Consider the following 12,509-nt stretch of genomic DNA (forward strand, 5'->3'; position numbering starts at 1 on the left):
AAAGTACAAAAGTGGATCAAGGGTAACCTAATGCTCCAAGTATCTGATAACTGCGTTGCTACCCCACCTACGAACTTCTCGGAGTCTACTCAAACCTGTCGCTTATATGATCAATGCCTACACCATCGGAATGGTGCATCGGGCAAACAACAACCTGGATAAGCTGCGGGGCTCATGTGAGTGGCAATAATACAAAGTATGTGATACTAATAATAAAACTAGCCATCAATCACAATTTATAAACCTTGAATATAAATCATTCATAAGGAATCAATACCAAACCTTTGAAAACTCTGAATGAGTCACCTAGACATCCAACGGTTCGTCTGAAACAAATCACAACATCTCACAACCATAATCTCATACAACACAATGAAAAGTAGGGCTAGAGCGACACAGTTCGGCCGAAGCCTACATCTTTAAAGCTATCTCAATCAAATTCAATGAAACCCAAGGTGGATACGATCCTAGACCACCACTCAACAGAGTCGCGAAGTATGAGGGATTCTAGACCATCTCTCAAAGGAATTCGAGTGGATACGATTCCGGACCATCACTCAACAGAATCGCGGAGTACAAGGCATAACAACCACTAAATGAAACCCAAACTGGATACGATTCCGAACCCATCACTCAATGAAATCATGGAATAGGGGGCGATTTTGGACTATCACTCAACGAAATCCAAATGGATACGATTCCGGACCATCACTCAATGGAATCGCGGAAGGTCAACAACCATATGTACAACGGGTAAAGGAAATGAGACAAGCACAAGTTACTTAATTTACCAAAGCTCAACCAAGGGAAATAAGGCACAAATACTAAATTTAGAATGAATCAACGAAGCGGGAAATGAAACAATATCGAAGCAAAAAATCCCCATCACAATGGTTTAACGATCCACCACTAGCCCTCACATTTCATCACAACATGCCAATCAAACAAATCAAACCATATTTCAATATATACGTGTCAAATCTCATTTCATAAACTTAAATCAATGGCTAAGCATTAACAATAACAATTCAATAGAAAACATATTTATAAAACCAAGCCATATCCACACAGGATAACAATTATGAAAACAGGGTAATCACCAATATCACATAAATTAAAATCACTCACCTGAAGTCCGCACTAATGCACCCTAACACGAGAGTCAAGGCATCACACTCTTTCACCGCCTAAACAAAGTACAAGTTCACATTTAGATTTCCTTCAATAATTCACATACCCAACAACTCTCATATGTCTCCCGCAACAACATTTAATGAGAAATCGAACCGTCGTTCTAAGGTAGGGTCCATGATCTTACGTCACTTGCTCCGTAAGATCCAATCACTAGATTTTTTATTTGTAAGTTCCTATGGTCCTTAAATAATATCTACAATAGCATACTAAAATTTGGTGATGATCCAATGGTTGGATCATCAATTTCTAGAATATTCAAGTGGCGGACCTTATCGAAAATATACTCAACCATCAACATTTCATTAATCGGATGTCACACACCAGAAAATTTGACCTTTTCCAAAAATTATCAATTTACGGGAATGAAGATCTCAACAATTAGAGTAAACTTTATATATGTGGGCAAATCCAATTTGGCCGGGAATGGCCCCAAATTGGCTCGCACCCGTCGGAAACCCTAAGATGGGTGTTCTTCAATTCGAATTCCTCGGTGTTCCAATGCTCCTACAACTGGTTGGGTCTTGATCTAGGGTCCAATGGAAGTTGATTAAGGGTGATGGTGGGTGGTAGAACTTGTTGGAATGATGGAATCGCCGTGAAAAGCCTCCGGTCACCCGCACAGTTTACATGGTTTTTGGGCTTAAAATTCCTTCGAAATTGTAGGGATATGGTAGATGGGAGGTAATGAAAGATGTGACACGTGTGGGATGGTTGAAGATCACCTGAAAGTATGGTGGTAATGGTCAAAATTAGAACTGGCTGAAGGTGTGGTTGTGGTGTACGGTTAACCGAACTGGAAGGGAAAAAAAATCATCTTTCCTCCCTTTTGATTGGTTGTTGCCTAATCTTTTCCACACTCTAATTGGTCCCTTTCCACTTCTAATTAATCGGTCCCTTAACCCAAATATGTGTTTGGGCCTTTTACCCACAAGTGGAAGTTAAATAATTCCTACTATCTATAGTTTCACAACTTCAAATTCCTGTAACTATACCATTATAATTCGGACTCGCAAACGGCTTTCGCCTATACGTTTGTGGGGTTGAGATCTTTTTAAAAACACTAGTTATAACTTCGAAAGGTCGACGAATGTTAAAGATTGATTACAAAACTTCAAACTCAATAACCAATCAATTAATATTCCAAAATGTTGATGCACAAAACCGGAGGTTTTGGAACAACGTAAATCCGACTGTGAATCTGCAAGTAATGTAAATAACACAAGATGTATCGTGGTTCACCCCAAGGTTTGGGTTGCGTCCACACTGATTATGTATTTATCTGAGAGGTGAGGGAGAGAACCTCTATAATGAGAGGAGATGTGAGAGGGGTGAGAAGGCTCTAGAAATGGCCTCCTCTAATTGTGAGGGTGAGGGGTCCTTTTATAGAATAAGGACTCCTCACTTATTACATATTTGCCCCTTCCTTTCTCACATAATTACATTTAAGTCCCCCGAGTATTTGTACGAGATCTAAATACAAGGCCCTAAATATGGTATAAACAGTAGTCCCCCAAGTCTTCAGTCAAGATAGTCTTTTGGCTGGAGACTTGAAATTCAGTCCATGTGTGGGCCGAAGTAACTAGATGTCGTCTTGAACTGATACTTGATATGAAGCGGTGCTCAAAGTGAAATGATGCTCAACTATAAGTAGCACATGTTGCGAGGCTGCTCGGCTTGTGGCTTATGTTGCCTTGGTTGGCTCGGCTTGTGGCGCTTGAAGGTGAGTGGGTCCCTTTTATAGAATAAGGGCTCGCTCCTCAATACATAAATGATGGGCTAGAGTTGATGCTCGCGACGAGGCGGTTGCTCAGTAGGTGGCGATGCTCTCTAATGGTGGTGAGGGAGTCCCTTTTATAGAATAAGGGCTCGCTTCTCAATACATAAGTGATGGGTTATGAGTGATACTTGCGGCGAGGCGGTTGCTCAACTGGCTGTGTTTCTCTCTAATGAAGGGGTGTTTCTCTCTAATGAAGGTGAGGGAGTCCCTTTTATAAAATAAGGGCTCGCTCCTCGGTACATGAATAATGGGTGCTCTCTAATGAAAGTGAGGGAGTCCCTTTTATAGAATAAGGGATCGCTCCTTAATACATAAATAATGGGCTAAGTCCCCCAAGTATTTTTCATGAGGCCCAATTGAGGCCCAATATGTGGTACATAATGTAGTCCCCCAAGTCTTCGGTCAATAGAGTATGTTGGCTGCACACTTCAAATTGAATCCATGTATGGGCTGAAGTGGTGGTTGTTCGGAAGTGGTATTTGTATATTCTACATTGAAGCTTTGTAGGTGAAGCTTTGCAAGTGAAGCTTTGAAGCTAGAGCTCTGTAAATGAAGCTTTTGAAGCTGATTGATATGAGTGATGCTCATGAATGTTTATGTTGATTGACATGAGTGATGCTCATGGATGTTGTCATGAGTGACGCTCATGAATGTTGTCATGAGTGATGCTCATGAATGTTGACATGAATAATGGTCATGAATGTTTACGTATGATTGTCATAAGTGATGCTCATGAGTGTTTATGTATGAATGACATGAGTAATACTCATGTATAATTTGGAGTACTGGCGTACTTTTGATCACCTGGTTGGTGGCATGAAAGAGAGTACGGGTTGTACATTTCATCACCTGGTTGGTGGCATGAATGACTAGTTGCCAAATGATATTGGAGTACGAGTTGTACATTTCATCACCTGGTTGGTGGTAATAGCAGCAGGTTGCCAAACAATTTTGGAGTACTGGGCGTACTTTTGATCACCTGATTGGTGATAATAGAGGCAGGTTGCCGAATAATTGTGGAGTACTGGGCGTACTTTTGATCACCTGGTTGGTGGTAATAGCGGCAGGTTGCCGAATGATTTTGGAGTACTGGGCGTAGATCCGACCGTGAATCTGCATGTAATGTAAATAACACAAGATGTATCGTGGTTCACCCCAAGGTTTGGGCTACATCCACACTAATTATGTATTTATCTGAGAGGTGAGGGAGAGAACCTCTGTAATGAGAGGAGATGTGAAAGGGGTGAGAAGGCTCCAGAAATGGCCTCATCTAATTGTGAGGGTGAGGGGTCATTTTATAGAATAAGGACTCCTCACTTATTATATTTAGGGCCTTGTATTTAGATCTCGTACAAATACTCGGGGGACTTAAATGTAATTATGTGATAAAGGAATTGGCAAATATGTAATAAGTGAGAAGTCCTTATTCTATAAAAGGACCTCTCACCCTCACAATTAGAGGAGGCCATTTCTGGAGCCTTCTCACCCCTCTCACATCTCCTCTCATTACAGAGGTTCTCTCCCTCACCTCTCATATAAATACATAATCACTGTTGACGTAACCCAAACTTTGGGGTGCACGATACATCTTGTGTTATTTACATTACATGCAGATTCACGGTCGGATTTACGTTGTTCCAAGACCTCCGGTTTTGTGCGTCAACATTTGGCGCCGTCTGTGGGAATCGATGCGAAAATTGTGTCGGTTCTCTTTCATTTTTTTCACCTCCACTGTGAATCTGCAAAATCACAAAAACTCAAAAACAAAAAAGATCCAAATCTCAAACACTCCTCAGATCTCTCTCTCCTCTCTCTCTCTGCACACAACCTCCTCTACCATTTTTTTTCTCAAATCTTTCTCTTTCTAGAAATCTCATCAATCAACCACTGGAAATGGAGACTCGCCCCACCGACTCAGCTCTCATCACTCCAACCATCTCTAAGCCGGAGAAGGCCTGGCACCTCTTCGTTCCTCTTACAACTCGGCCATCCGACTCACCTCAACGAGCTCGCCTTCCGATGAAACTGTTCCTGGAATCGCCTCCCCTGTTCCTATACCTTTACTCCATCCATAGCTCGCCTCTCTGCTTATTAGACCTGCTCTTGTTCGCGCCATCTTCGGTTTCTGTAGTAGCTTTCATCGAGTTCATTGATCATCATAGTGCCGGAGGTTCTACTTGGGGAAGCGAAAATGGGTCGTTTTCGATTTCTGATTCGGGCTTCCGGTGAAAAGGGATTGATTGTGAATTTTGAAAGTGTGAATGAAGAGCGCAGAAAGCAATTGGACATACTTGTTCGGAGCCGGAGATATGAGATCGAAAAGAAGGAGATTCAAAAGGATAAAATGGCTCCAAGCTCAACTGAACAGCTTGTATGGAGCTTCAATGGTGGCAGGCGATGAACTCCCTCAAAGATGGCTTTCCACAAGAAACTAGGAGATGGGTCGTTTTCAGCTCCATCTTCGAAGGAATCTAAAGACACGACCGTCTTTAATGTCGGAAAGCGAATCTACTGTCAGTATCACGGTGGTTAGAGCCTCCGGAGCACAGCAGAAGAAAGAAGAATCTTACCGAAAGCAGCCAGGGTAATCACATTCATGGTAATCGTCCAATCATTTTTTGGCTTTAACAAAACAGAAATTGCTTTCAAAACATGCCCATCGGAATCGTTCAGCAGGACCGCGAGCAATTCACAGAGAGAGAAAGTAAAAAGATAGCATCTTTAGTGTCTCAGTTCACCGTCATTCTTCATCAAAACCAAAAGAAGTTGGCCCTGAGGAATCAGCACGATCCCCCTTTCACTTCCCAGCTGACCAGAAGTTCCCGATTCGTCCTCGCAATGGTTTCAAGGTCTTATTCTAGCTTACTTGACCTTACTTCTGGTGACTCCCCAACTTTTGGCTGCGAGAAGAAGAGATTTCCCCAAGTGGCAACTGTCGCTGGGGTATTGTCTGAGTTTGATGATGACAATAGTAATAGTTTTAACTCTGATGCTCCGTCATCCACTGCTCAAGAACAAATGATCATAGTGGGAAATCAGCTTCCACTTTGGGCCCATCGGAGAGACGATGGCGAATGGTACTTTAGCTGGGATGAGGATTCACTTCTTTTGAAACTCAAAGATGGCCGGGGAGAAGATGTAGAAGCAGTCTATATTTAAGGTTTGTCAGATAGACTTCCTAAGTTTGTCAGGTCAGAAGGTGCTCTTCGGTAAGTTATACTGCAGCATTGGAGATAACCCATATTAAAGATAAAACACAGATATGACTGCTCCGGAACTGAAAAGGCTGTGGACTGGAACAAGAAGACCACACCGACAGTAGAGAGGAAGAAGATAAGCTTTCTCGATAACAATCCTAGTATTATTCCTCTTGTCTGCCATCCGCCAAGAGAACTTGATCTGCACTCTAAAAAATGTAAGCAACCAGTAAAGCTACAGGAAAAGAAAATGGAAAAGAGAAAGTAAAGCAAAAGAAGAAAGCAGAAAGAAAAACAATAAGTGAGCTGTGGCACAAAAGCAAAAGATAGAGACGCAGTGGAGAGAAAAGAAGAAAAGCAAAAGATCTTCGTATTATTATGATTCTTTCTGTCTGCCAGATGAAGAGACAGAGAGAGTGCAGTAGAAAAAACACAGGCAAAAGCAAGGAATAAACATCCTACCAGAGTGATATGGTTTACTTTCCTTATTTCTGAATGATGTAATTTATTTTTCTTGTCTCTCGGAAACACCTGTATAAACCCCATCAGAGGGTAATAATAAAAAAATAAAATTAAAAAAAATTAAAAAAAACGAAAAAACCCAAAATAAATGGGCTGGATTGTTGTGTGAAGAACGAAGGCCCATAAGCCCAAAATAACACCAACCAGGTGATCAAAAGTACGCCCAGTACTCCAAAATCATTCGGCAACCTGCCGCTATTACCACCAACCAGATGATCAAAAGTACGCCCAGTACTCCACAATTATTTGGCAACCTGCCTCTATTATCACCAACCAGGTGATCAAAAGTACGCCCAGTACTCCAAAATTGTTCGGCAACCTGCTGTTATTACCACCAACCAGGTGATGAAATGTACAACCCGTACTCTAATATCATTTGGCAACTAGTCATTCATGCCACCAACCAGGTGATGGAATGTACAACCCGTACTTTCCTTCATGCCACCAACCAGGTGATTAAAAGTACGCGCAGTACTCCAAATTATACATGAGCATTACTCATGTCATTCATACATAAACACTCATGAGCATCACTCATGACAATCATACATAAACATTCATGACCATCATTCATGTCAACATTCATGAGCATCACTCATGACAACATCCATGAGCATCACTTATGTCAATCAACATAAACATTCATGAGCATCACTCATATCAATCAGCTTCAAAAGCTTCATTTACAGAGCTCTAGCTTCGAAAGCTTCATTTACAGAGCTCTAGCTTCAAAGCTTCACTTGCAAAGCTTCACCTACAAAGCTTAAGTGCAGAGTATATAAATACCGCCTCCGAACAACCGCCATTTCGGCCCATACATGGATTCAATTTGAAGTCTCCAGCCAACAGACTCTATTGACTGAAGACTTGGGGGACTACATTATGTACCACATATTGGGCCTCAACTGGGCCTCATGAAAAATACTTGGGGGACTTAGCCCATTATTTATGTATTAAGGAGCGAACCATTATTCTATAAAAGGGACTCCCTCACTTTCATTAGAGAGCACCCATTATTCATGTATCGAGGAGCGAGCCCTTATTTTATAAAAGGGACTCCCTCACCTTCATTAGAGAGCAACACCGCCAGCTGAGCAGCCGCCTTGCCGTGAGCATCACTTTTAACCCATCACTTATGTATTGAGGAGCGAGCCCTTATTCTATAAAAGGGACTCCCTCACCACCATTAGAGAACATCGCCGCCTACTGAGCAACCGCCTCGTCGCGAGCATCAACTCTAGAACATCATTTATGTATTGAGGAGCGAACCCTTATTCTATAAAAGGGACCCCCTCACCTTCAAGCGCCACAAGCCGAGCCAACCAAGACAACATAAGCCACAAGCCGAGCAGCCTCGCAACATGTGCTACTTATAGTTGAGCATCATTTCACTTTGAGCACCGCCTCATATCAAGTATCAGTTCAAGACGACATCTAGTTACTTCAGCCCAAACATGGACTAAATTTCAAGTCTCCAACCAAAAGACTCTCTTGACTGAAGACTTGGGGGACTACTGTTTATACCATATTTAGGGCCTTGTATTTAGATCTCGTACAAATACTCGGGGGACTTAAATGTAATTATGTGAGAAATGAAGGGGCAAATATGTAATAAGTGAATAGTCCTTATTCTATAAAAGGACCCCTCACCCTCACAATTAAAGAAGGCCATTTCTGGAGCCTTTTCACCCCTCTCACATCTCCTCTCATTACAAAGGTTCTCTCTCTCACCTCGCAGATAAATACATAATCAGTGTGGACGTAGCCCAAACCTTGGGGTGAACCACGATACATCTTGTGTTATTTACATTACATGCAGATTCACGGTCGGATTTACGTTGTTCCAAAATCTCCGATTTTGTGCGTCAACACAAAAATTAATGGAATTGAAATTAACTAATAAAGATAACATAATCGTGAAATACAGATTTAAATTATGCGATAAGTAATGAATAGTGAAATTCCGGGGATGGGATTTCACAAAACATATCTAGAATGAAGAAATAATATGTCAAACAACAAATCAAAACCCATATGCATAAAATCCAAAAGGACACATCAAATATAAACCTTTGGTTCTGATACCCCTTGAAGGGAAATAACAAGATTTCTATGGGATTTCAAGTGACTAGCATGCATATACACAAATTCATGACCATTAGTCTCTTAACTCATCAAAACGTATAGCTATGATCATTTTTGTCAACTCCTTAAAACTTTCGTCAAAATGAGTCATGTGTCAATCACGTGAGGCTGAATCAAGGGGCAAATATAGAAAACCAAATAAAAAAAATTGTAGCAATGATCTTTCAACATGAGTCATTTTGACAAAATTCTGATGGAGTTGATGAAAATGACCATAACTGCACGTTTTGATGAGTTAAGGGACCAATGGTCATGAATTTTTAGTTGAGAGACCATTACTCCAATTGGGTTAAAAATGGACTTTAGTTACAATTTCCTCGAAAAATAATTTAGAAGGGAGCGCAAAATAACTATTTTGAAGTGCTAAGAACAATTTTGCTCATCAAATGTTAAAATAAGCTATTATTGACACTCTAAAAATCTAATTCTGCACTCATTGTAAGAATATTTTTCTTTTTTGATATAAAACGTTTAAAGTGCATAATTAAATCTTTAGAGTGCTAGTAATAATTCTCTTGTTAAATATGACGCCTAGAATGGAAGATATAAGAATTAAGTGTTAGGATGATTAGCATTTATCCTTCCCTCCGTTATATGGCATTTTAGGATGGAAGATTACTTGTAGATCATGATGTGCTAGAATGGTTATGATTATGAATCTTGCTAGAATTATTTTGTTTTCTTTACATTTCCAAATTTATTTAAGTTTTAGTTATGGAAATCGGCTTATCAGCCCATGAATCCCTTTTATAAACGTTTATAGTCTGGACTCAATCATGAAATGGTAACACTTAGTTTTTTGCTTTCATTAATATTTTATTTCCATTTACAAACATAGGCAAATACACTTTTCACAATGGTCCAAGTCCTCATTCACTAGAGGCATAAGAAAAAACTTAATCGAACCAGCATCTCTCTAGGTGTATCATCGTTTTGGTTAAGTTAGATCTAAGCGCAAACCAACCTTATTCCTAAATAAACACCAACTATCTAGTGTCACACCTATTTTCTCTTTCTCTTGAGCCATCCAGTGGCAACAAGACTGAAAGCAACACCCAAAGCAAACCATGTGTTGAACATAGTCGGGCTCTATTCGAGTTTTGACACCAACACCTTGAATTGATTTGTAAACCTCTTTACCTGCTTGGGTTGAATGCTTTGTAATCTTCTAAGAATCTTTAAATTCTTAATTCATTCTCTTTTTCCTTTCTATGAGCGCCAATACCCGATATACTGCAGTTGCCAGTAGAACAAGAAACAAAGAACCCAGGATTCCGCCACCTGTAGCCAATCTTTTCCATATATATGTTGCCTTGCCTGTAAGATACAAAATCAGAGTACAGTCACTAATATTCTCATGATAATTGCTTAAATCCAGCAGTAAATATATGTTATACTTGCTTTCCTCAAGTGACCACATTCAATTTCAATCCTGAAGAAAACAAGCAAAAATATGCGGAAGGAAGAGGGGAGCAGTTTTCTGCATTTCTGGACTAATTTAAATTCACATGAAATCCGGAACAGGATGAAGTGTTTTCCCTTGTAATTAAAGATCAATAATGTAATGTCATGTAAAAGTCGTTATCCAAGTAGCATTGTGTCATTAGCTACCATCGTAACAGTGCACCCGTTAAATATAAGTCAGTCTCTTTTATTACACAAGTCAGTCCTGCCATTGACCGACTGTCCGGCATCATGGGCCTGGCTTTAACTTAGCATGACACTTCCTTCTGGATATTTTTCAATGTTGCAGCTTCACGGAGGGTGTTCTAGTCTCTAGGTCACAACCAAAGATTAAATTACTAATTCACATCAATTGGAAGCCCTGCCACTTATACTTCTTTTTTCTTGTCATTGTTATGTAGAATTTTCATCCCTTATTCTAATTGTGAACTTGTACTCTCATTCTCCATTCTCCAAATACTCGAAAGTAAATACAAGAATATGACTTTTCTCCTAAAAAATTCATCCCTTGTTCCAATGAACTTTCACTCTCATTTCCCTAAAGACTTGAAGGTAAACACAAGAATATGACCTTTCTCCTAAAACTCTCATCCGTTGTTCCAATTGAGAACTTGCACTCTCATTACCTTAAGACTTAAAAGTAAACACAATAATATGACTTGGGTGATGCTATCCACACACATTTTGTTAACTCTTACACACTATGTTAATTTCTGTCATTTGATATTCCTTAGTTCATTTAATTAGGCCAGAAATTGAGAAGAGTATGGGAGGTAAAAAGAGATGTGTAAATAGTACCACCAGACTTCTAATCAAGTATCTTGTCCATGAGTACCACTTAATGAGGTTTTCTTGTTTTTTTCCTAAATTATTGTAACTTTTTTTTTTTCTGACTTCTAATGAATGTCTCCCTCCATGGTCGTTCTTTGTATTCGGGTGATGCATCAATCGATTCATTCCTCTTAAATAAATAGTTGATTTGTTCAACATAAAATAACTTTTTCCTCTTATTGTTGCTTTTAATACTCTATTGATTTATTCAATTCAACAGCAAAAAATAATAATTAAAAACAATAAGACATTATCCGTTTTTTTAGTCTTAATTCAAGTAAAATAATCATTCGGACAACACACATAATTCTAAAATTTTGGATAGCAACTGATATGAGAGTTTTTCACACTTGGACTGATTCCCTATGAGTATTGGGTACCCATCATCCACCATGAAGTTTCTTCCAAGTTCCAACCCAGCAGCATCAATCAAATCAATCCTTTTAAATAAATAGTTGATTTGTTCAACATAAAATAACTTTTTCCTCTTATTGTTGCTTTTAATACTCTATTGATTTATTCAATTCAACAGAAAATAATAATAATTAAAAACAATAATGCATTATCAGTTTTTTTTAGTCTTAATTCAAGTAAAATAATCCTTCTGACAACACACATAATTCCAAAATTTTGGATAGCAACTGATATGAGAGTTTTCACACTTGGACTGATTCCCTATGAGTATTGGGTACCCAACATCCACCATGAAGTTTCTTCCAAGTTCCAACCCAGCAGCATCAATCGATTCAATCCTCTTAAATAAAGAGTTGATTTGTTCAACATAAAATAACTTTTTTCCTCTTATTGTTGCTTTTAATACTCTATTGATTTATTCAATTCAACGGCAAAAAAAAAAAAAATAATTAAAAATAATAATACATTATCAATTTTTTTTAGTCTTAATTCAAGTAAAATAATCTTTCTGACAACACACATAATTCCAAAATTTTAGATAGCAACTGATATGAGAGTTTTTCACACTTGGACTGATTCCCTATGAGTATTGGGTACCCAGCATCCACCATGAAGTTTCTTCCAAGTTCCAACCTAGCAGCATCAATCAATTCAATCCTTTTAAATAAATAGTCGATTTGTTCAACATAAAATAACTTTTTCCTCTTATTGTTGCTTTTAATACTCTATTGATTTATTCAATTCAATGGCAAAAAATAATAATTAAAAAAAATAATATGTAATACCCTGGAAAATTTAAATATATGAATATGTGAAAAGAATTGGGAATTTATATTAAGTTATTTGAATTATTTTTAAATTAAACTGGTTACGAAGTTTGAAGTTTGGAAAGTAATTATTTAAAATTCGTAGACCTTTCGAGGTCACAATTTATATTTTTTAATAGAGCTCGATCTCACGAAGGC

This window comes from Malus sylvestris, chromosome 1 (assembly GCF_916048215.2).
Source record: "Malus sylvestris chromosome 1, drMalSylv7.2, whole genome shotgun sequence".
NCBI lineage: Eukaryota > Viridiplantae > Streptophyta > Magnoliopsida > Rosales > Rosaceae > Malus > Malus sylvestris.